The 21736-nt window shown below is 40.7% G+C and overlaps 1 long non-coding RNA gene across 1 annotated transcript; it reads left to right on the forward strand.

Moving 5' to 3' along the window:
- The first annotated feature begins 2865 nt into the window (after positions 1-2865).
- LOC143441568 (uncharacterized) lies at positions 2866-10977 on the forward strand. Its single transcript, XR_013109128.1, has 3 exons — positions 2866-3412; positions 9518-9616; positions 10856-10977. It is a non-coding gene; the product is annotated as an uncharacterized LOC143441568 (long non-coding RNA).
- Positions 10978-21736: the final 10759 nt, after the last annotated feature.

The raw sequence follows: 21736 nt of genomic DNA on the forward strand, positions 1-21736 counted from the left end.
CCAGGAAATCTGAAATTTATTTATTGATACATATAGAAAAAGGTGACATTTCTAGGTAAGTGATAAAAATGATAATGACAGAAAAAACTACTTGCCATACAGGGGAGAGTGCTCCTGACTATTCCTGAGTATGTCAGAGATGGACTCACAGAATACTTGAGGTGAGCAAAAGGAATTGACCAATGAAGACGGTGCATGTTATAACTCCATATAGCAGGGTAGACAGCATGTGCAGAGGCAGGAGGCTTCAGGAAATAATTGGGAAAACTGTTTAAAGAAACCATTGAAAAATAACTGAATATTTGACATCCTCAAAGCGATCAATTATTTAGAAGTCTGTTAGTACACGATAGCTCTTCACCACCAGTTACTGCTTCAAAACCAAAGTGCCTGCTCTAATCTCGTTCCTTTACTGTGATGACACGACAGCTGTAGTATCCGAAGAAGTCACAAGCGAAGGAAAAAGCCATGGAATCGAATCATACATAATACGGGGGAGAAAATGGTCGGTGCTGGCCGAGAGAAATAGGAAATGATAGTCTGAGAGGAAAGGAGACAATGTCAACCACAGACATCAGAGACAGGTTCTGAAGGAGGTTTGTTGAACTGAGTTTGCCTTGTGTGGAAGATTTCAAAGCGTTTCCATCAGCTTCGTTGTGGCAACTTAGAGAAAAGAACATTTGAAAAGGAAAACACTTCGCTCAACCAAGCAGGAAGCAAATGAGTAGCGGTTGGTGGATGGAGAGATGCTGCCATAGTAGGAGGCAGAGCTCATGGTCATGGAGAATGAAGCCTGTAGCGAAGAGAGAATCAACAGAGAGCTGGGTGAGACCGTAACTAGAGCAACAGAAAGTCTGTCCAGACAGCAGGGCTTGGAGAGGAGGAGCCAGACATAACGCTGTGGTCTTTCAGCTCAGAAAATGGTGAAGATGATGGGGATAGAGATGAATCTGATGAGATATGGGGAAAGGAACTGAAATTGCAGACAGGTCATTTGTTTCTGTCTTTTCTCTTCTAAATTTTCATACCATTTTAAATTTATTTTTTGCATGGAATACAATGGTACCTTTCCTTTTGAAAAAACAAAACAAAACAAAACAATAACCAAACCAAATCAAACCAATCAACCAACCAACCTTCTACCTCCCAAACACTGGCACATAGGAGCTGTGTTTTAAGACCTGTGATTTATAGTGGGTAGTTGTTGGAGAGGTTTGCTCTGTTGACCTAAGCTCTCAAAAGACAGCTCTTGCTGGGACAGACATTTCAACGTGGTGTTTCTGTATTTTACAAGGGATCTGAAATGCACCACTTCAGAGTGAATTAGGAGTGAGTCTGTACATTTTTCTGTTTAGCAAACTCGAATGGCTTCCCAGGGAATACATTCTGTTCTCCCAACATTTTTCCCTGAGTCCCCAAACAGATTAGCACATGTTTCCCACATTGTCATCAGACAGAGCACAAGGGAGAGATTGGGCATAGGGCATGGTAATTTTACACTTGAGACAGGGATGTACAAGATCTGAAGTTTCTAAACTCCTGGAAGACTCTTGGGTACAAGGTAGCTTTTGTGTTCCAGAAAAAACTAACACAAGATATAGAATAATCCCTGTAGATGGCTAGGCCTGCAGACTCTGTACCTAGAGGCTCTTATGTTCAGTGCTGGGAAACATTTTCATACTGTTTTCTCAGTGCCCAGTCATACTTATAACAGACAATAATTACAAAGACAGCTTTTGTTAATATTCAATAGGCCCCAAACAGAGAAATGTAAACACAGTTTCTCTTACCTCTTAAAAATTTCCTCCCATGTTCAATCTCATGGGGGTCCCTTCTTCCTCTTTTCCATCATTGCTGCTACTGCCCACCCCTCCCTCTGGAATGCTTACACATTCGAGCTTCACTGAGTGACAGCTTGGGGGAGTTCTCTGATGTACACGTGGTGCCATCCAGATGCATGAGCTGACAAAGCTCACCCATTGGAGGAAGCTTCAGAAGTGTCCTTAATGCTTTTAAAGTTCATTTAAACGGGGAAATCTTTAACTTACATACATTGCACTGAGATAAGCCAAAGCACACACAAAAAAACAAAGTTATCCAATGTGAAGTTTTTGAAAAAAAAAAAAAACTAGAAAAAACCTAATAGTGTTGAACATTACATACAATTAAAGCAGCACCTTTTGGCAAGATTCTCTGCATCTCTAACCAAAAGAGTATGGTCACCAGTCCTGTGCTGGAAGTAGTTTCTGACCCTAGGAAGGACCCTGGAGGCTTGTCAGGTATCCTCAGCTCATCTCTTACCTGTCTGGTCCTGGGGCAGTGACCCTTGTTATGTCAATGATTCTTATCATGTAGTTGAACTGCTCTGATTTGATTGGTCAGGTCTTGGAAACTCTCCAAGTATGACTCACTCTCCTTGCAGGCCTCAGGCAACTTGCGGCCAGATTCACAAGCTCCTTGGCCTTTGGAGTCTTTTCAGAAAAAATGGGGATGTTTTGGGGAGAAAGCTTTATCTTCATCCCTTCAGGACCAATAGTGACCACTACCAATATGCCTGGATGTCATGTTATTAACTTTCTGTGGCTGCCTGTTGGGTGGGTATAGACTGCCTTTAGGTAGTGATTAGGTGTCATAGGGAGAAACATAGCTATTTTTCAGTATAGACTTGGACTCCGCACTCTTTATCAGACATGCCATCCTGTAGGGTAACCATTTACTTTAATATGCCATCCTGGAAAACTTTGAGACTAGAAAGGACTGCTATGATAATTATGAGCATATAATATTTTAATTAAAACACTAACATACAATAAAATTTTGATGAAACATTCAGGTAGCTCTATCTACTTTTTGTCTAAAAAAATACTTTGACCAGAAGTAAAAATGTTGTATATCTGTGTACAGATGAACTGGGAACCCACACCTTTTCCACTGGATGAGACTGAAAGAATATCAGATTTTTTTTTTTTTTTTTCATAAGAAGGTCTCTAGTTCAATAGCAGAGGGCAAAGAGGACATCCCTCTTAGGGACCTCTAGTCCAGAGCTGAGCACTGTGGACGTTCCCAGTCTCTGTCATATCAACAGACACCCGGTGGCAGAGTCCTTCAATTACCCAGAGGACAGTAGTCACTTGCTAGACAAGCAACGTTGCTGAAGAGGCCATTGGGCCAGTGACCTTGGTATATCACTCACGGGCAGCTCTTGGCTGAGTAATACTTTCACTGAGCAAAGTCTGCAGCTGCTTTGGCGTTGGATCTTTTGATATCCTGGGAGAAATGATGAGAGCCACAGAGCTCATTCTGCAGAGAGAGCACCCAGAGGAATGGAAGAAACAAGATCAAAGGAGCCTGCTGACCAAGTGACCACAGATGTACTGTTTCCCCTGCAGCCATTTTCATGACTTACCAGAAGGTGAGAAGCATTAGCCATAGTTCCTCAGGAAGACGAGCCTTTTAAAAGTAAAACATGTAAAACATGAAAGTCACAATAGTCACAATCTAGGAAATACCATCTCAAAGAAAATACCCAGAGAGACTACATTATTTGGGACTAAAAAACAAACACTGTATTAAAACTGTCAGCTAGAGGAAGTGAACACAGGAACACAGCTTATTCTCAAGTGAGCTGGAATGGCCTTTTTCAGTCCCGCTATTATTTACATGCCTTCAACCTCAACTCAAGTTTTCAAATAATTAATAAGCAAAGAGTAACATGCTATTTGCATCTTTTCAAGTGAACCTGAAAATGGTACGTTCCCGCTTTTGTTTAGGGAATGCAGGGGCTGGGGTGGGGGAGGGGATTCGCCGTCATTATGCAGCTCAGTGTTTGCAAATGGATGCCATCCATTAGTGCTGACCTCGCAGAAGCGATTTACCAGCATGTCTCATATTTTTCTGCAGAAGTGAAAATGGGACAGCACCCCCGTTTACCTCTTAGGCCTCCCGTTCAGACCTTCTAAGGATGCTGAGCCTTTCCATCTGGGACGACAAGGAAGGACTTTTGGGATTTATGTGGTGGTGGTATGATAGACTTTGGGGTTTCAAATCACCCTGGCGCCATTCTGATGGGGGGTTAGGCAGTGACACAGAGCTGATCAATACTTCTGGGATGATGGCCAGAGGAGTCAGAGCATCCAGAAAATAACATCTCTCTGTAGCCAAAGGCTTCAGCCAGTGACAGAAGAGTCTATGGTGGGGTCATGCCAGGAGAGTCTGACACCCCAGGTGACAGTTTTGAGCAATAATTATTTTGCAAATATAAAACGTCTCTTGCTAAACAGGTTGCTTTCCCCCTCTAGTTAGTTAAGCCCCATAATTTTAATTTTTTTACTAGTGTTTCAAAAATGAGTTAGACTTTTAAAACATTGAGAGGCAATATTGTCAACTTCTCTTTTCACTCTTGGAAAGATAATTGAAGGCCAAGAAGGTCCAATGCCTCATCCTGTGATCTGAAGGTGCGCTAATGTTTTCTTTCCCATTTTCTCTGAATTAGGTAGATCATCCCTAAGTCTGCCTCTCCTAGAACTGGCTGTGCTCTCTCCTTTTCTCTCTAAATAATTTATTTATATTAATTTTATGTATATGGATGTTTTGCTTGCATACCTACACACTACATACATGCAGTACCTGTGGAAGCCAGATGACCCCTGGAACTGGATTAGAGTTACCATGTGGGTGCTGGAAATGGAACCTGAGTCTTCTGGAAGAACAGCCGATACTCTTAACTGCTGAGTCCTCTCTACTGCCCTTAGACTCATTCTTTTCTTTTCTTAAATTAGTATTTACTTTTTAGAATTTCATACAATATATTTTAATTATATTTTCCTTTCTCCTAAATTCTCCAGATTCTCCCCCACCTCCCTTCCCTTACAACTTTATATTCCCCCCTTTCTTAAAAAATAGAAATGAAAACAAAACCTAAACAAAACATGCCCTCTTCCCCCCGCCCCCAAACACACAAATGAAGTGTTGGCCAACTGCTTCTGAGCATGCGGCATGCCCTGGAGTATAGTTGATATACCCAGTGTCGTTTCATTGAAGAAAACTGATTTACCCTTTTCCCTTTTTTGATTTCAAATAGTTTTCTGACTAGGGGTGGGACTTTTGCGGTTACTTCCCCTTCTCTATGCACGGATTTTGTCTGGCCTGAGCTTGTACAAGTATTTATGAGTATTTATGTGCGTGTGTATATGTGTGTGTGTGTGTGTGTGTGTGTGCTGTCACAGTCTGTGTGAGTTCATGTATGCATCAGTCCTGTTATGTCTGGAAAATACTGCTCTGACACTCTTTCTACTTTTTCTTGCACACAGATCCCTGAGAGTTGAGAGGATGGGTTTAATACAGACAACCCATTTAGAGTAGAGTGCTCCGAAGTCTCTCACTCTGCACATAGTTTATTTGTGGGTCTTTGTGGCAACTCCCACACACTGCAAGAAGTTTCTCTCATGGGGGCTGAGTGATGAATGGATCCATAGATATGGCCACATGTTACCAGGAGTTATTTTATTGCCATGTTCATTTAGCAGAGTTAAAGTCATAGGTTGTCTCCTAAGACCCATGCCCTACCTAGTCTCATATTCTTGGCTTAATTAACAATGTCAGGTATGGGGTTTATCTCGTGGAGCAGACCTCAACCTTCATTAAAAAGAGGTTTGTTACTCCCCTAACATCTATGCCTGTATTGCATTGATGGTTGGTCAGGTGACTGTTGTCCCTCATATGGTTTGTATCTGGGTGAGTCGACAATCACTTTGCTCCTGTAGTGTGTATAGCACTTTCCAGCACTGTGAATGCTAGTCGGTGGGGGTGAAGCTAGTGGTTGGATACCAGCTCCACTTCTCCATGTTTGATGACATGAGTATATGGTGTTTTCAACAATAGAGTCTTGTTGTCAGGATGTGGAAGGTAACCAATAGCAATGGGAATAGGCTGTGATGTTCAGAAAAGGTCTACGGGATCACTTTGACCAACAACTCAAAAAGGTGCAAACCATTCTTGCTACCGGGTTTTTTATTTGGCATAACGGCGTCTAGTTAAGGTATTGCCTCACAGAGATGGCCTTGCTCTGTTTCTCGAGTGCTGGGATTAAAGGAGTATGTCATTTCTGCTTGGTGCCATTTGGCTTTTCAAAAGGCCATTAGCATTTAGTTATCTCTCACTATAGTCCCTCCTTCATGATGCCCTCCCACGCCCCATCTCGTTCATTCCTCTTGTAATTTTCTCCTTATCTCTTTATAAAACTTTATTCTACTTCCTGGACTAACTCTTAACAGTCCGCATCGAGGCCCTATTACTGTGTATTGTTGATGTTCTGAAAAATAAGATATCAAACACCCTTTTTCTTTTTGCCATTGTTTTAGTATAGAGTTTTGTTTTCAGCTTGATAAGCCCACACAGCAGAACCCTGCCAGGGGAGGTTTTTGAAATGAAGATGGGTTTATGTAGGCAGCTGTATTCTGTTACACAGTATCTTGTGCCTTGCCTCCAGGAAGATATCTGTATTCCCCTAAGTGTTTGATCGAGGCTCTCGGTTTCTGATTCTTTTATGCTGGTGGCTGCCAGCTGCGGCAAGCAGTGGGGACATCTCCTCTCTGGGGCCTTCTGATGTCAGGGTCAGGGGAAGTTCAGACTTCAGGTCAGATGTCCTGACAGAACTTTGTTTGCTTTGCTCCTGTGTCTCATATTTTCCAAATCAGAATCTCGGGAGTCACAGTAACAGACACAAAGCAGTAAAGCAGTATTCCCCCACCTCACAGTCTCTCGCGGTGCACTTGGAGAGACCTAAAGCCCATGGCGATTTCTTTCCAGTAATCCTAGAAGTCCTCAGGGAGTGTGTGTGCTTTCTAGCTTTACTCATAATCAAACGTGCCCAGCATTTTCCTCTTCTCCTGATCCAACTTGCTGTGACAGCGCTCCGGTTCCCTGGGAAGCTGCAGGTGGCCACCCTGTCCATCGCTCAGAAACAATGGCATCTCTGGGACTAGTACTCACAGGGGGAGCTCTGGATAAGAAGACACATTCTGCTTCCCCGTAAATGCTCCTGCTTACTGAGGCGAGCCTTCGGTAGAGGGCACCTCTGTCAGCACAAATAGTGGTGCAAATACTAAGAATGAGAGACGTTGTTCTGAGAACGGATTAACATGCTCCTAACTGTCCTTTAGTGTCCACCAGTCTCCCTTGACCCCCACTTCTCTTTCCTGCCCATTCCCTCTGGTTCTCTTTCTAAGGAGCACTCAGGATCCTTCAGGCCTGAGTCCTTCCAGATATGCGGGCCAGACTGGAGATGTGAAAGTGACCAGCTCTCTCTGCCCTTTCTGTTTGTCCAGAAGTTTCTTCCCCATGCCTGCCAATCTAAGTCACTCTTTTTTTTTCTCTCTCTCTCATTCTGTCTCCTTTTCCCTCCCTTCAGCAAATATCAATTATGTGGCCTTTATCTAAGGCATAAGGCTGATATAGCAGGCCTATACACATAATGTGGTCATATTCTTTTCTGACAGAAACAAATTTAACTCCTTCACTCTTCCTGAAATTTTCATCTTTGCAATTTTCCTTCCCCATCTGAATTCTTGTGGCATTCCTAATATGTGTTGTAAACTTTTTCTTATTTTCTTATTAGTTTTTAGATCTCTGGCAGACTTGGGCTTCTTGTTTGGCTTTTCTACACCTTCAAGTTACTGAGGCTCACCAGCCTTTGTGTCGATGATAACTCTGGAGCGTGTGCTTGCTGACCTGACTAACCCCCAGAGGGTGTGCTGGATTTGAGAGATTTAATGAATAGATCTGAACCTGAATGTGGGTACACGCTTTGCCATGTGGGCACATACTTTCTCATGAGCTGCATCTCCCTGTCCTTTGTTATAACTGAGTCCTAACCTTAGTGCATGACCCTAACCTTTCTGAAGCATCCTCAACACAGACACTTGTCAGACACAAAACTTCTTTTTGCAACCCTAGGAGTCTAATCCAAATTTGAAGTGGATGAGGCAAATGCAGTACCACCAAGCCACACCCCTCAGTCCTCGGTTACCCCAGCTGCCTCCCACACTGACTGCACCTCCCCTCTCCCACTTAGAAGCAGCATTTTAAGGCTTTAGAGTATGTGTCCCTTTCTCATGAACACACAGAAGGGTACTGTGGTAGGAGAAGTATATCTGATCGTTGCCCTGCCTGCTGTCTCTGCTTTATGAGGTGTTGAAGCCACCGAAATGCCTGTTTGTATCTGCAATGGTCTGTACATCTTTGTGGACACGGACTACCATTTGTTCATCCCCTTAGGTCCTGCCTCTGTGTCCAGAGTTTAAAGTGGAGGTGAGGGTGTGAACTGCTCCCCGACACCATGGGGGGTTCTCACCTTGGAGTGAACAGTGGCAATAGAAGACTTTGTGGATGGGACCGCCTACAATTTGGGAGACAGTGACTAACCATGAGGGACTAAAAGGTTCCTTGCTCTGACCATGAGGTTTTACAACTGGGAATGTTTTATTTTTCGGTTAGGGATACTTAATAAACCTTTGTTTCAGGGGATGCCAGAAGAATGCTAACATCTGTGACCTTTAATATCTGATGCAGCCCAGCCTGCCCATTCTACATTTTATTGCTCTACCTCCTTTGCTTTTCTGAAATTTTTACCAGTCACTTCCATTGCTTATATCATTACTTTCTTAGGACTAATGAGGTTGTGCAAATGCCTTGGAAAGAGCAGAGTATACCCTCGGGCAACTGTGGAAGCTAGAAGTCACAAGTCAGGGCATGAGGAGGACCATGCTCTCTCTGAGATCTCGGTGGGGGGTGGGGGGGGATGGAGGGAATCCATTCTTGCCTCTCCCAGGGTTTCGGAGGAGACAAAATGGAGACTCACTGTGGCTGGCGTGAGTGTGTGGGTCATAGTGGGAAGATACAAGGGCAGATAGGGATGAGCTGAAGGGAGACCCGGGGGAGCTGAGGTAGAAGGATGCTCTTCATTTGGACATGCCGTTCAGAGGATTCCTAATGAGCCCTTCCCCCTACACTGTATATTCTTTTCTCTGAGATTCCGAGGGAAACGTTATATGTTAGTTATACTTGGAGGAAAAAATTCAAAGTACTTAGTTTGAATCTAGTTTGGTTATTGAATGTTCCCTGAGAGCAGCAACGTGTGTTAAATACTGGTTTGAGCTCTAGCCTATGATAGTATTGGGAAGTGCGGGAAACTTGAGGTGGGACCTAGTAAGAAGGACACAGACCCACTTGGGGTGGTCTACGGAAGACGCTGGGGCCTTGGCTCCTTCTTCTCTCTCTTTTGCTCTCCGATTACCCTCAGCTGAACAGACCTCCTCCACATGTTTCTTCACCGCGCGTCATGCAGTAGGAACAACTGGCCTCGATGATGCTCGTGATCGGCTGTTTCTGCTTAGCGAGGACTGACCTGCCACCTGCCGACTCACTGTTGCCTACCGATCCCACTCTAAAGTCGCCTTGAGCTTCTAAAAGGTTTTGAGGGTAGAAATGTCCGCCTCTTCAGTTTTACTCCTTTTCCCAGAAGCCAGCACTGTGGTTTGCATGCCGTAGAAACTCAACAAGCAGCGAAGGAAAACAAGTGCATAAGAATGTGCAGAGACCCCGCTCGCTCCACTGACAGGTCGGTCATGCATGGGTTACACGAAGTGAGAAGATTATCTCACACCACAGTTGAGATAATCTATCTCTTACGGTGTTAGTCACTTTATCATGACCATTAGGGAAACAACCTATGTAAAGAACATGCCACATTGGTGATGTTTACTAAATATCAGCTAATATAATTTATGTACTTGCTAATGATTTTTTTCCCCCGATTTTTCAACTTTAACTAATTTGGGAGTGACCGAGGTCACAGTGAGTCAGAAAGATCCCAGCCTTGCTGATTTCATCAACATGAGCTCTTCAGTCAGACAGAGAGAACTTAGATGAGCGAGTGGGGTATCCAGTCTGCCTTGCTTTCATTAAAATAATATATCAGAAGATACCATCAATATAATGCGGGTGTGAGTTGTTAGAATAGTTCTGTAAGAGTTAGCTCAGTTAGTTGAACTTACCTAAGTTTGGTAGACCTGGAGACACCGAAGGCCCAGTGGGTCACAGGAAGAGGAGTGTTCTTTTGAAGAGACCGATTTCTCCACTAAATAGTTTTGAGCCCCGGGAAAGGCTGAAGAGGACTTGGTTTTGTGGACCCGAACCCTCGGTTCATAGCTAATCGCCTGCCCTGAAAAGAAGCAGAAAATGTTTGCTAATAGAATTAACGAAAGGTTCAAATTATCTGAAAATACAAAGACTGTGCATTGGCTCCTGAGATTGGGATTTCCACAGACAGGTGTGTTCCCTCTGATTGTGACCATAAAAACCCCAGCAGTTCAGCTCGTGCTATCTCAGTATTTACCCAGAGTGGATTACAGAATAGGATTTCTATGAGGGGAGTGATTGAAAGTTTTATATCCAAAGTGCTTTTCTCACTCTTCTGTACACTAGAAAAGCTAAGCAGCTTAACACATAAATTAATAATTTGTGAAACGTTACTATTTATAGCGTTACTACATCATTATATTGATGATAGAGTAATAGTACTATTATGGACAGACTGTTGTCCATAAGTGTGTGGAAAAAGGCTGGTTTGGCATTGCTCTGTGTCTAGAGCTTTTAACATGCATTTACCACTTTTGCTTTCTGTGCCCAGAGAAGCTGCCCCAATGTGTGCTATTTGTTTTGCTATGTGGCAGAGCCATGTTAGACATCAACCCACAGAAGGAAATGGCTGAAGAAGGCTTTTCACTTTAAATGTAAAACAGCAAGGAGCATCCTTCTCTTGCATTACACGAAGTGACGATCCTGTTCTATTACACAGAGTACCAGGGTCACCAGTTCCCGAAGAGCATTCAGCGAGGCGGTCTATATGAAAATGCTGTTACCAGCCCCGGAGTGCTGCTTCTTCATAACTTACCAAATAATTAAAGATGCCCGATCTTACAATCTTATTTGTTTTTTTTTTCCCACAATAATAATGTAAAACCTAAAACAACTAAGCATGCTAGCTGTCCATCATTATAATGAGTTCCTGGAGGCAACTCACTCATAAGAAGAGAAGATTTATTTCACTCCTGGTTCTTGATTCAGGCCCAGATAGAATGCCATTGTTACTCTGAGCCTCTGGTGCAGGCTGTGAATCATGGTGGGAGCACACAGGACTGCCTAGGTGGGAGTGTACAGGTGTGGTTGTGGCAAAGCAAACTTTCTGCCTCATGATTTATGGAGCAGAGAAGGAAAGAGGCTAAGGTTCTCTGATCTCCTTTCAGTAACCCCCCAAAACCTCCTTAAGCACCACACTGGGCTAAACCTAACACACAGATCTCTGAGGGGAGCATTGATTATATACATTTGGATACTGAGAATAAGAGCTTCTACTTGTATAGTCCAGGTCCCGTGCTCTTCTCCCTGTTGGAGAGTGAGATTTAACATTCAGGAGGTCTTAATCGCTATTGAATAATATTTGGTGAGATGAAGGCAGGGTAGAGGAGGGTTAGCTTGGCTGCTGATAAAGAGGTAAAGTGATGGTGGGTGAGCGGCATAGAGATTGGAGCTGGCTTTCTACTCTGAGGAGCATCTGTGTGCAGTCACACTTACAGAGCTGACTGAGGACTCCATACATGTCATGTTAAAAGTAGAGGCAGCTTGAGCTCCAGGATACTGCTTCAAATAGAAATATCTAGAGATAGAGAACTAAATTGCTATTTAATTGTTGGGGACACATCCACAATGTAACAAATGCCCTAAGAGAAGCAATTTTGAAGAGTGAGTTGGAAACCTTGAGGGAAAGTCAGGATCTTTAGTCATAAAACACCTGAACAAGACATAATTATTAGCCCTGAGCTTTATTTTAATGATGTACTACGTCTTAAGTATAATTCTGACACTTCACTGAAAGGTACCAGATGCTCAGAGTGAGGGAAACAAAAGGCAAGAGGAGCCATTTGTAATGAATGTAGGTCTTTTCGCAACATGTCCCTTTGGTCACCTGATGGCCTGGTGCCCCAAGGGAGACAGAATGTTCTGGCATATGCTCTGAGACATCTGCCAACAACCTCTTTGGCTGATAGTGTCCTTATTTTGTTCTGTCATCTGGCATGGGACTCAGTATGTTTTCCCAGTGACATGGTTGGAAGAGATGCTGGTAGCTGGTCTCTGGAGTGTCCAGTAAGATATTTTCCTTGGCATCTGGAGACCTGAATTCAAATTCTCATTCAGCTTGAGAAGTGGCCTAGCCTTTTGACCCCTCTCAGTTTCTGGCCTGCAAAATAGGATTGAGTATAGACACTTAAAGGATTATGGTGAGGATTAAGGGGATCCCTCTTTGTTAAAATGCCTGGAAAATAACTGCAGCTCTTTTGAAGGAAAGACGATTACCTTAGTACCTGCTGGAGATCAAATGCCACACCACCAATTAATGTCAACCTGTACAACCAGCCTTTTTTATTTATACTAATTACCTCTTTCTTGTGCTATAAAAATTAATCACCTCTTACTTTGTGCTATATCTTCTCCAGCTTATATTCCTTGAGACAATACCTTTGTGGTCTGGCTAAATGGACAGATAATTTCACTTAGAGAAAGTGGTAAGTTTTACTGAAAATTAGAAATTTTAAGTCATTTGAAAAACAACAAGGTAAGCAATACCCTTTGATGCATTTAAATATTCAGTCAGCATTTTTTTTTAAGAAGCACTTTAAAAACATGGGGTGGAGCTTCAAGAATCCATTCATTGTATTCATAGAGAATACTCACTCATACTTCTGCCTTCCAAAAGGCATAAATATAGCTCCATCATCACTCTTATTCCTAACAGCATACCATACCAAACCATTGCATCCCATAGCACACCACAGCATACCATGCCAACATACCAACAACATGAGACAATAAACCTTTTATTCCCCTATCTCCCTAGATTAACATCCACATTTGCAACTAGAGTTGATGATAGTTTGGGAAATTCTATACTGTATATCATTCCTTTTGGAACCTCACAAGAACATGTTAAAGATGGATGTGATGATGATCAAATCCAAAGACAGAATTGTAGACAAGGAAAAGATACTTGCAACAGGATTCCAACTTAATCATGATGTGTATGTAGGTCACAGTGTTTATCATTACTCTTTCTTTAGTCACAAGGATAATGTGAAGAAATGGGCATTGGCAAAGTTAACAATGTATATGGAAGAAGGAACTACAGTAAATGAGGCATGGATGGTAGGGGAGAGCAGAGAAAAGAAATACCTAAGAAACTAGAGAGAGGGACCCCAGAGAGAGGAGCTGATCCTTTTCAAAGATCCCAGGGGTCTCAGGGGCATCTGGGGCTCTGAGGGCAGAAGGAAGAAGGCTGAGAGCAGAAGAGAGTTCAAAATCCATTAGGGGAATTTGTGCTACTACCTTCTGCTTTCATCCCACATGGTAGGCCTGCAGGCCCTGGGAGGAGACATGAGGCTACTTTCCCTGCAGGAAGCAGGAGCATTACATTAAATTCTAGTGGTTAACTTGAGAGAGATGCTTCACATGTCTTTGTAATCTGCATGTATTTGATACTTTTCTTGTTGCTGGGATCAAATACTCATCAAGAAGGCAACCAAAAGGGGTCTATTTTGGCTGACAGTTGGAGGGTACAATCCATCATGACAAGGAAGGCAATGGCGGCCAAGACATGAGGCAGCTGGTACCACATTTTATCCAAACTCAGAAGCCATTAATGCTGGCTTTCACCTAGCTTTCTCCTTTCTATGCAACCATGGACTCCAGCCCATGGAATATCACTATTTATATTGCCCTGGTCAGTGTTCCACTGCTATAAAGAGACAGAATGATTATGGAAACTCTTATAAAAGAGAATATTTGATTGGGACTTGCTTACAGTTTCTGGGGTTTATTTTGTTCATTGTCAACATGGAGGAGAACATGGCAGCATACAGGCAGACATGTACAGAGAAGGAGCTAAGTTCTATAACTACATCTACAGGCATCAAGGAGAGGCTCTGGGCTTGGCTTGGGCTTTTGAAACCTCAAAGCCCACCCACACTGACACACAAACTCCAACAAAGCCACACTTACTACAACAGGGCCACAACTCCTAATCCTTCTCAAATAGTGCCACCCCTTGATAACTAAGCATTCAAATATGAGAGCCGATAGGAGCCATTTTTATTCAAACCACCACCACCACACACACACACACACACACACACATTTATGATGTGTTTTTACTTAAGCCAGTCTCAATTAACCTAGCTTAGTTAATCTCTCACAGGCATGGGCAGAAGCTTGTGTTTTCAGTGACTCTAGATCCTGTGAAGCTAAAAGCCAGTGGTAAGGATCACAGTGGTCTTTTCTATCTCTGAAATGTCTCTTCCCCAACACAAGAGTAACCAAGAAAATAGAGACATGGATGCTCATGGTTCTTCTGAATAAAACAACTCTGCAATCTTGCCTTAGAGTTAGTAAATCCTGTTCTGCTTCACAAAGCTTCCATCAGCTGGCTAATAATCTACTCTTTTTTTTCTTTTTTTTTATTGGATAATTTATTTATTTACATTTCAGATGTCATTTCCTTTCCCCATTTCCCCTTCCTAGAACCCCCTATCCCACCCCCTGCTTCTTTTTTGCTTTTATATCATTTTAATTACATGCAGGTATTAAGGTCAGATCTAGGTTGAGGGTCTAGCAATATAATAGATGCAAATATTCAAGGAACAAGCAAGCCAATAAACACAATTCTGTGATCACTATTCCTAAGGGCTTATCAGGATGACCAGAGTATCTGAGCCAAATTACGTGTTCTAGCCCAAAGTTATTTTCATGTCTGAAGCTTACTTCCTTGTTCTAGCCTAAAATTTAGTTTCCTGTCTGAAATTATTTCTTTGTGCTAGCCTAATATTTAGATTCCTGCCTGAAATTACTTCTTTGCTCTAACCTAATGTCAGTTCCCTGCCTGAAACCTACTTCCTAGTCCTTGGCCAGTGTCATAATCCTGCCAAGCAGCCCATTTCCTTGTCCTTGGCCAATGTCAGATTCTTGGCAAGCAGCCCCAAAGACTTTCCACCTCTTCCCCTTTTTTATTTCATTAACAAGACTGAGCCTGTCTTAGGTTGTTCTGACAAAAATGCCTTCCTTACCCATAATAGAATATGCATTATCTAAAGCAATGAATTTATGTCTTAGGTTAGTAAGGCTCTGTGCAGAATCTTACCTGTTCTTGGCTTGCCAGCCTGTTAATTTAATAGCTCTGTCTGGGGGTGCATTTTCAGGTTCAAGCCATGTACTTTGGCTGCCAGCATGTTGATGTTGTTAAAGACAAGCTTTAACAATCTACTCTTAATTATTACATATAGTCAAGGCTCATCATATAGTCAAGGAAAGCCTTCAACAAGGAAAACAGAGGGGAACAAGAGGGACTACAAGGACTCAGAGGAGCAGGTGTAATGCGGTCTGTGTAAGAAAGCATCAGGTGAGAAGATTTTATTTTATTGGGCAAAATTATTATTCTGTGAAAAGGAACATACCCACATACTCCCTAGGTTGAATGTTTGTGTAAAGCAGGCATTCTTATATAGACTGAATCCAGCATTAGAAGCAGGTGCCTTTGGAGGTATTTAGGTCATGGAAATGGAGCCTTCATAAGTAGAATTAATATCCTTATCAAAGAGCTACATCTTTTGTTTCTAGGTGAGAGCTTACCTCCTCTCTTTTTGTTTTCATGAGTGCTCTTTTTATATGCATTTGTATGTTCATGTGTGTAGGTATGTGTTCATTTGGGTGTATGTGGGTCTGCAGGCTTGTGTTCATGTATGTACATGTACATGTGTTTATGTATACAGAAGATAGAGTTAAATCTTGGTATCACTCAGAAACTAACTTTCTCTCTTTCTGTCTTTGTTTCTTGCTTTCTTTCTTTCTTTCTTTCTTTCTTTCTTTGAGCCAAGGCCTTTCATTAGGACCCGGGGGCTCACAGGTTAGTATCATATGATGTACCTGCCTCATTCCCACTAGGCTTAGATTGCAATTACCACATACCTATCTTTTTGTGTGGTGGCTGGAGACTGAGATCAGGTGTTCAGACTTGCACAACAAATGCTACACTGACTGATCTCTCTACTCAGCTCCTTACATTCATATTTGCTTTGTGATCTTTCTGCCCCTTATGCATATTAACATTCAATGAGAAGGTAGTGACCGACAGACTAGTATGTGGGTCCAGACTGCACACTGCATCCAGTAACACTTTAACTTTGATTCTTCCCTGCTCAAATTTCTGTTTAATTTTGGGCTATTTCTGGCTTGTGTGGGATACATATACCTCAATAAAAAGCAAAACCCAAACCCAAATCAATCTCCCAAACAACAAGACAACCCCTATCCCCAACATTATGAGATTTCAGAATACTGGAGATAACCAAAAGACTCTCAAAGGGACTAGAGAGGAGAATGAAATGGCCTAAATATAGAGGGCTTGAGTCAGAATTACACCAAACTCTTCAACAACACTGGAAAACAGGCAAAAGAAGAAAAAACTCAAAGTAGAGAAAAATGAATTGTATATCAAGCTACTGGTCAATGTGTGGTATATTCTAATTAAAAAGTCAATCACAGTGTCAGGGGATGGCTTATGAAGTGGGAGGAAGCCCAGGAAACAGAGACCTCTTCACACAGGGAGAAACCGACCAAATTCCCAGGGTGAAGTGGGTCTCAGAATCCCAGAAGACATGAACACACCTGGAATCCATGTTGGAGACAATCCATGTAGGAGAGGAAGGACAGAGGGTTTCTCACAAAGAAAAAAAGAATAATTTAGATACTGTTATGTGGAAATCGAGCTGAGAGTATAGGAAGAATTGATGAAGGAAGCCATAGGAGGAAATGAGGCAATTATTTATTTCAGGAAAACTAATGTTTAAAAAGGAAAAGCAATAATGGTAGTAATGGTCTAAGTGTTGGTCGATTTTTATATAATCTAGCATTCTAAATTATAATATTTTAAGAAGAAAATGAGTTATAATTTTATTGGGAGGATGAGATAATGGTGTAAGAATGTTAAACCCTCACCCTCTCTATAGGAAATCAATAGGAATAACAACATATAATCACATTATTTCAAAATAGGGGAGATAAATTTTGTGAAAAACAGCTGAAAGGACATGAGGTGATTGAATCTCTGGAGAAACATTCAGGAGTGGATGACAGACAAAGGATTTCTGTCTTCAGTCAGCTGTGGAACCTTCAGTGTTTTCCTAGAAAACCTAACACATACCTACAAGGATGAGGAAAACTTACCTGGGGTAGGAGAAAGTAATTGGTGGAAGAACAGATTCAAATAGCTAGTGTTTTATGACAAAAGCCTGCTCTATTAAGCAAGTTGAAAATTAAAACAATAAAGTTTTATATCTACCAGAGTGGTAAAGGCTGCACTTTAACTATGATAAATGTTGACAAGGACTTAAGAAGGGGGTTGTAGCCTGGTCACAAGTGTGTGATTTCTACCTTCTACTTTGGGGAGTCATTGGGCAGTATGTTATAAAATAAAAGAGCACCATGCACCGTGACCCAGAATTTTCATGTCTGGAACATCCTGGCAACATAGGGTAGTTTCCTGCTAACTTCCCAGAGGTTAAGACTCAGTCAGAGTGGATGGATGGGTGGGACACTTACAAGATGTATACAGCCTCAGTCTGCTTTGAGGAATGAGGAAGAATGTGAATGGCATTTTTTAATTAAAGGAATATTTGCTTGTATGGCAAAGCAATTTATTTGTATGTATTGCTTTTGACAACTACAATTTGAAAATGATTCAAAAGTTTGAGGTTTTAATAAGACTATAAAAATACACAAACATATAATTAATTAGTGAGTAAGATGGGATTGTGCATTGGTCTCATTGGAGAGGTTGTGTGGTATGCATTTGTTGTATACATTTTACCAATATTGGCTCCTTTATGATCTTCAACTAGAGATTTTTTTTTTAAACAGCAAAAACATTTAGAACCCTTTGAGAGGGTACAGAATTATCTTAGAGCTTTATTGTTTTTCTCATCATAATATATATATTATACACACACACACATATGAATGATTCGAGAGAAATTTTTGTGGATTTTTAATTTTTGTTTTCCTTTTGAAATTGTAATATAATCATATTATTTCTCCCTTCACTTTTTCCCCTCAAATCCTCTCATATGCTTCTTCTTGCTTTTTTTCAAATGCATGTCCTCTTTATTAATTGTCTTTACATGCATATATGTACACATATATGTATTTATATGTATGTTCTCAGGGATGACCATTCAATACTGGATAATCAACTGGTTTGCTCTTCACTAGGAAGACTATTTCTCCCACTCCTTATTTACTAGAGCTCTTTACATAGGGTCATATAGCCTCCCAGGCTGTCTTCTGTCCACCTTGTCATGAACTTGCTCAGCTCCTGTTCAGGTAATCATGTTGGTGAGACTTAATGGCTGTAGCTTCTGACATTACTAGAAGAAAAAAAAAAAACTCTCACAGCAAATCCCCTGCTCCTCCTGTTCTTTCAGTCTGTTCTCTCCTCTTCTGCACTGTTCTTTGAGTCTTAGGGATGAGAGTGTTTCATAGACACTTTTGAAACATTGTTTTTGAATAGTCTGTTGGAATACGAGAAATGGATTTCACTGTCACATTCTCATGGATATATGTCACCATCATCACACTTCATTACTCAGCTCCTTCCCCTCTATGCTCTCTACTCTTTTGTTAGTTCCTTTCCTCCCAACAAATGCTCTTCTCTTTTGCTTTCATGTCACGTGTGTTTCATCTTTTTTGTCCACTTCAGATCTTTTCTGCCTGTTTCACGGTCGGTCTTCTCTCTATTCTCAGCTGTTTCTCTCTTACACATATTTAAATCTGGGTTTTGAATACAAAACCCAGTATTTGTCTTCCTCAGTCAGCCTTACTTCACTCAACACAATGGTCTCCATTTCCACCTGTTTCCCTGAAAATATCATGGTTTCACTTTTCTTTATAGCTGATGAAGTTCCATTTTGTATATTAGTCACACTTTATCTATCTCTGGATATGTTGATGGAAGTATAGGTTGGTCCCATTGCTTAACTATTTTGAACAAGGCAGCAATTGACTTGGTTGTGCAAGAATCTCTGTGGCATGTTGACTGAGAATCTTTTCTACCCTAGAATGGAGTCACTGGGTCATATGGAATTTCTATTTTCATTTTTTTGAGGAATCTCCAAACTGAGTTCCATAGTAGAAGTGGCTGTCTGCATTCCTACCAGGGCTGCATAAGGATTCGCCTTTCCCCACTCCTCTAATATGGGAGTGACTTTTTTTTTTTTTTTTTTTGTTTTGTTTTTTTTGTTTTGTTTTTTGATGAAAGCTGCTCTAACTGGAGTGAAGTAAAATTTCAAAGCGGTTTTAATTTGCATCTCTCTGGTGGCTAAGGATGTCAAGTATTTTTCCAGTACTTTTTGGCCATTTGTATTTCTTCTTTTGAGAACTGTCTCTATCAGTGGTTCTCAACATTTCCAGTGGCCTGACCCTTTAATATACAGTTCCTCATGTTGTAGTGAACCCCATCCATAAAATTGTTTTGTTTCTACTTCATAACTGTAATTTTTCTACTGTTACAAAGCATAGTGTCAATATCTGATATGCAGGAGATTTAATATGTGATCCCTATGAAAGGGTTGATCAATTCCCAAAGGGGTTGTGACTCAACAGTTTGCAAACCACTGGTCTATATAGTTTGTTACTCCGCTTATTGATTAGATTATTTGTTTTCTTTAATCTTTAATTTTTGTCTTTTGTTTTTCTTAAACAGTGTATCAAGTATATAGCCCAGGCTCCAACTAATTAGGTAGCTAAGGGTGACCTTCAGTTGATCCTCCGGCTTTTACCTTTCAGGCATTGAGAGGGCAGGGGTATATCTATATAATAGTTTTATGTGGTTCTGGGGATCAAAACTAGGTCTTCACAAATACTGGGACAGTTTTCAATTAGGTCATATCCCTAGGCCACCATTTTTTTTCCTGATAGTGGTGGTGATTGAACCCAGGGCCTTATTTGTGGCAGACAAGTACTCTACCATAATCTCAGCTCAATGTAGTGTTTACATACTCTGAAATTTAGTTGGCAGAGATATTTTCACATTCTGCACAATATCTCTCTACTGTGGTGGTTATTTCCTTTCTTATGGAGAAACTTTCTAATTTTTACATGATCTCATGTGTTGATAAATGGAATCATTTCCCGTGCAACTGGAGTTCTTTTGATAAAGTCCTTGAATCTTGAAGAGATTTCCTCTAGAAATTTTAGCATATCAAGTCTTACAATAAGGTCCTTGATCCATTAGGAAATACTTTTTTTGTGCAAGGTGAGAGTTAGGGATATTGTTTCATCTTTTTAACCTGTGGATATTCAGTTTTTCCATTTTGTTGAAGAGACAGTCATTTTAAATGTATGACTTTTACAGTTTTGTCAGAAATACGATCCTGTAGTTGTGTGATTTTTTTCTGATGTCTTTATTGTATTCCATTTTTTTTCTGCACATCTAGTTCTGTGCCATTACCATGCTGCTTTGTGACTATGGCTCTGTACTGTAATTTGAGATCAGACATCAGGATACCTTTGGCATTGCTCGTTCTATTTGACTATTTGCTGTCTTTTGTATTCCATATTGACTTTAGGATTGAGTTTTTCTAGTTCTGTGAAGAATGCAATTAGAATGATAAATCTGTAGGTTGTTTTTTTTTTTTTAGCTATATGCCATTGTTTTTACAGTATTAATTCTGCTAATCTATAACCATAAAAATTGTTCCATTTCTTTCTGTCTTTTCCAATTTTTGTGTTCAGTGTCTTAAAGTTTTTATTGCAAATGTCATTTTCCCTTCATGGTTAGGTTCATTCCCAGAGTTTTAAAAAAGCTATTTGAATAGGATTTTTCTTGATTTTGTTCTTAAAGGTTTTAATAAATGGTTTAAATTAACAAGTTTCTTCAAACATTCATCTCAGTTTTCAAAGAAACATATATTTATTTAAGAACCATATTCATATGACTATTGAGCATTTAACAAAGTCAAATAATATAAAAAAGAGAGATGAGAGGCACAATTGTGAATATATACAGCTAACTCTTGGAGGGATGTGCTACCCTTCAAGAGAAGAAGACGGGTGAGCATAAGAAAGTAGCCAAACATATACAAGTGATCTGCACATTGTCAATTTGGGTGTATTTTACAAAAAAATGCCAAGTGTGGTGAATTTAGTAAGTTAGAAAATTAGAGTTTTGTTAAAGTATCTTTTATACTTATAACTATCAGAGAGTAATTATAAATAACAACTGTAGTATTCAGCAATTGTAGTAATCAAAAATATAGTTTCTCTAAAGTACAAGGAAACTTGTGTAACTTTTGAGGCAGAAATGATTCTAAACAAATCACTAGTTTAGGCACCATGACAGAGTAGAAATGTTCATAATCTCTTAGAGAAGAAGATAATGTTTTATGTGTCACAGGAGGAAAATGTAAAACAAATATTTTACAATTTTTCTCTAGCCCATTTATTGTTTTGATTTGACTCAAATAACCTTCTCTTGTTATTGTCATCGACTTCCTAATGCATCTTCTCAATCACGTGGGCAGGTACACAGAACTTTATATGCATGAATAATAGAAGTTGATGTAGCAATATATTTTCTTTG

Source organism: Arvicanthis niloticus, chromosome 3 (assembly GCF_011762505.2).
Source record: "Arvicanthis niloticus isolate mArvNil1 chromosome 3, mArvNil1.pat.X, whole genome shotgun sequence".
Classification (NCBI taxonomy): Eukaryota; Metazoa; Chordata; class Mammalia; order Rodentia; family Muridae; genus Arvicanthis; species Arvicanthis niloticus.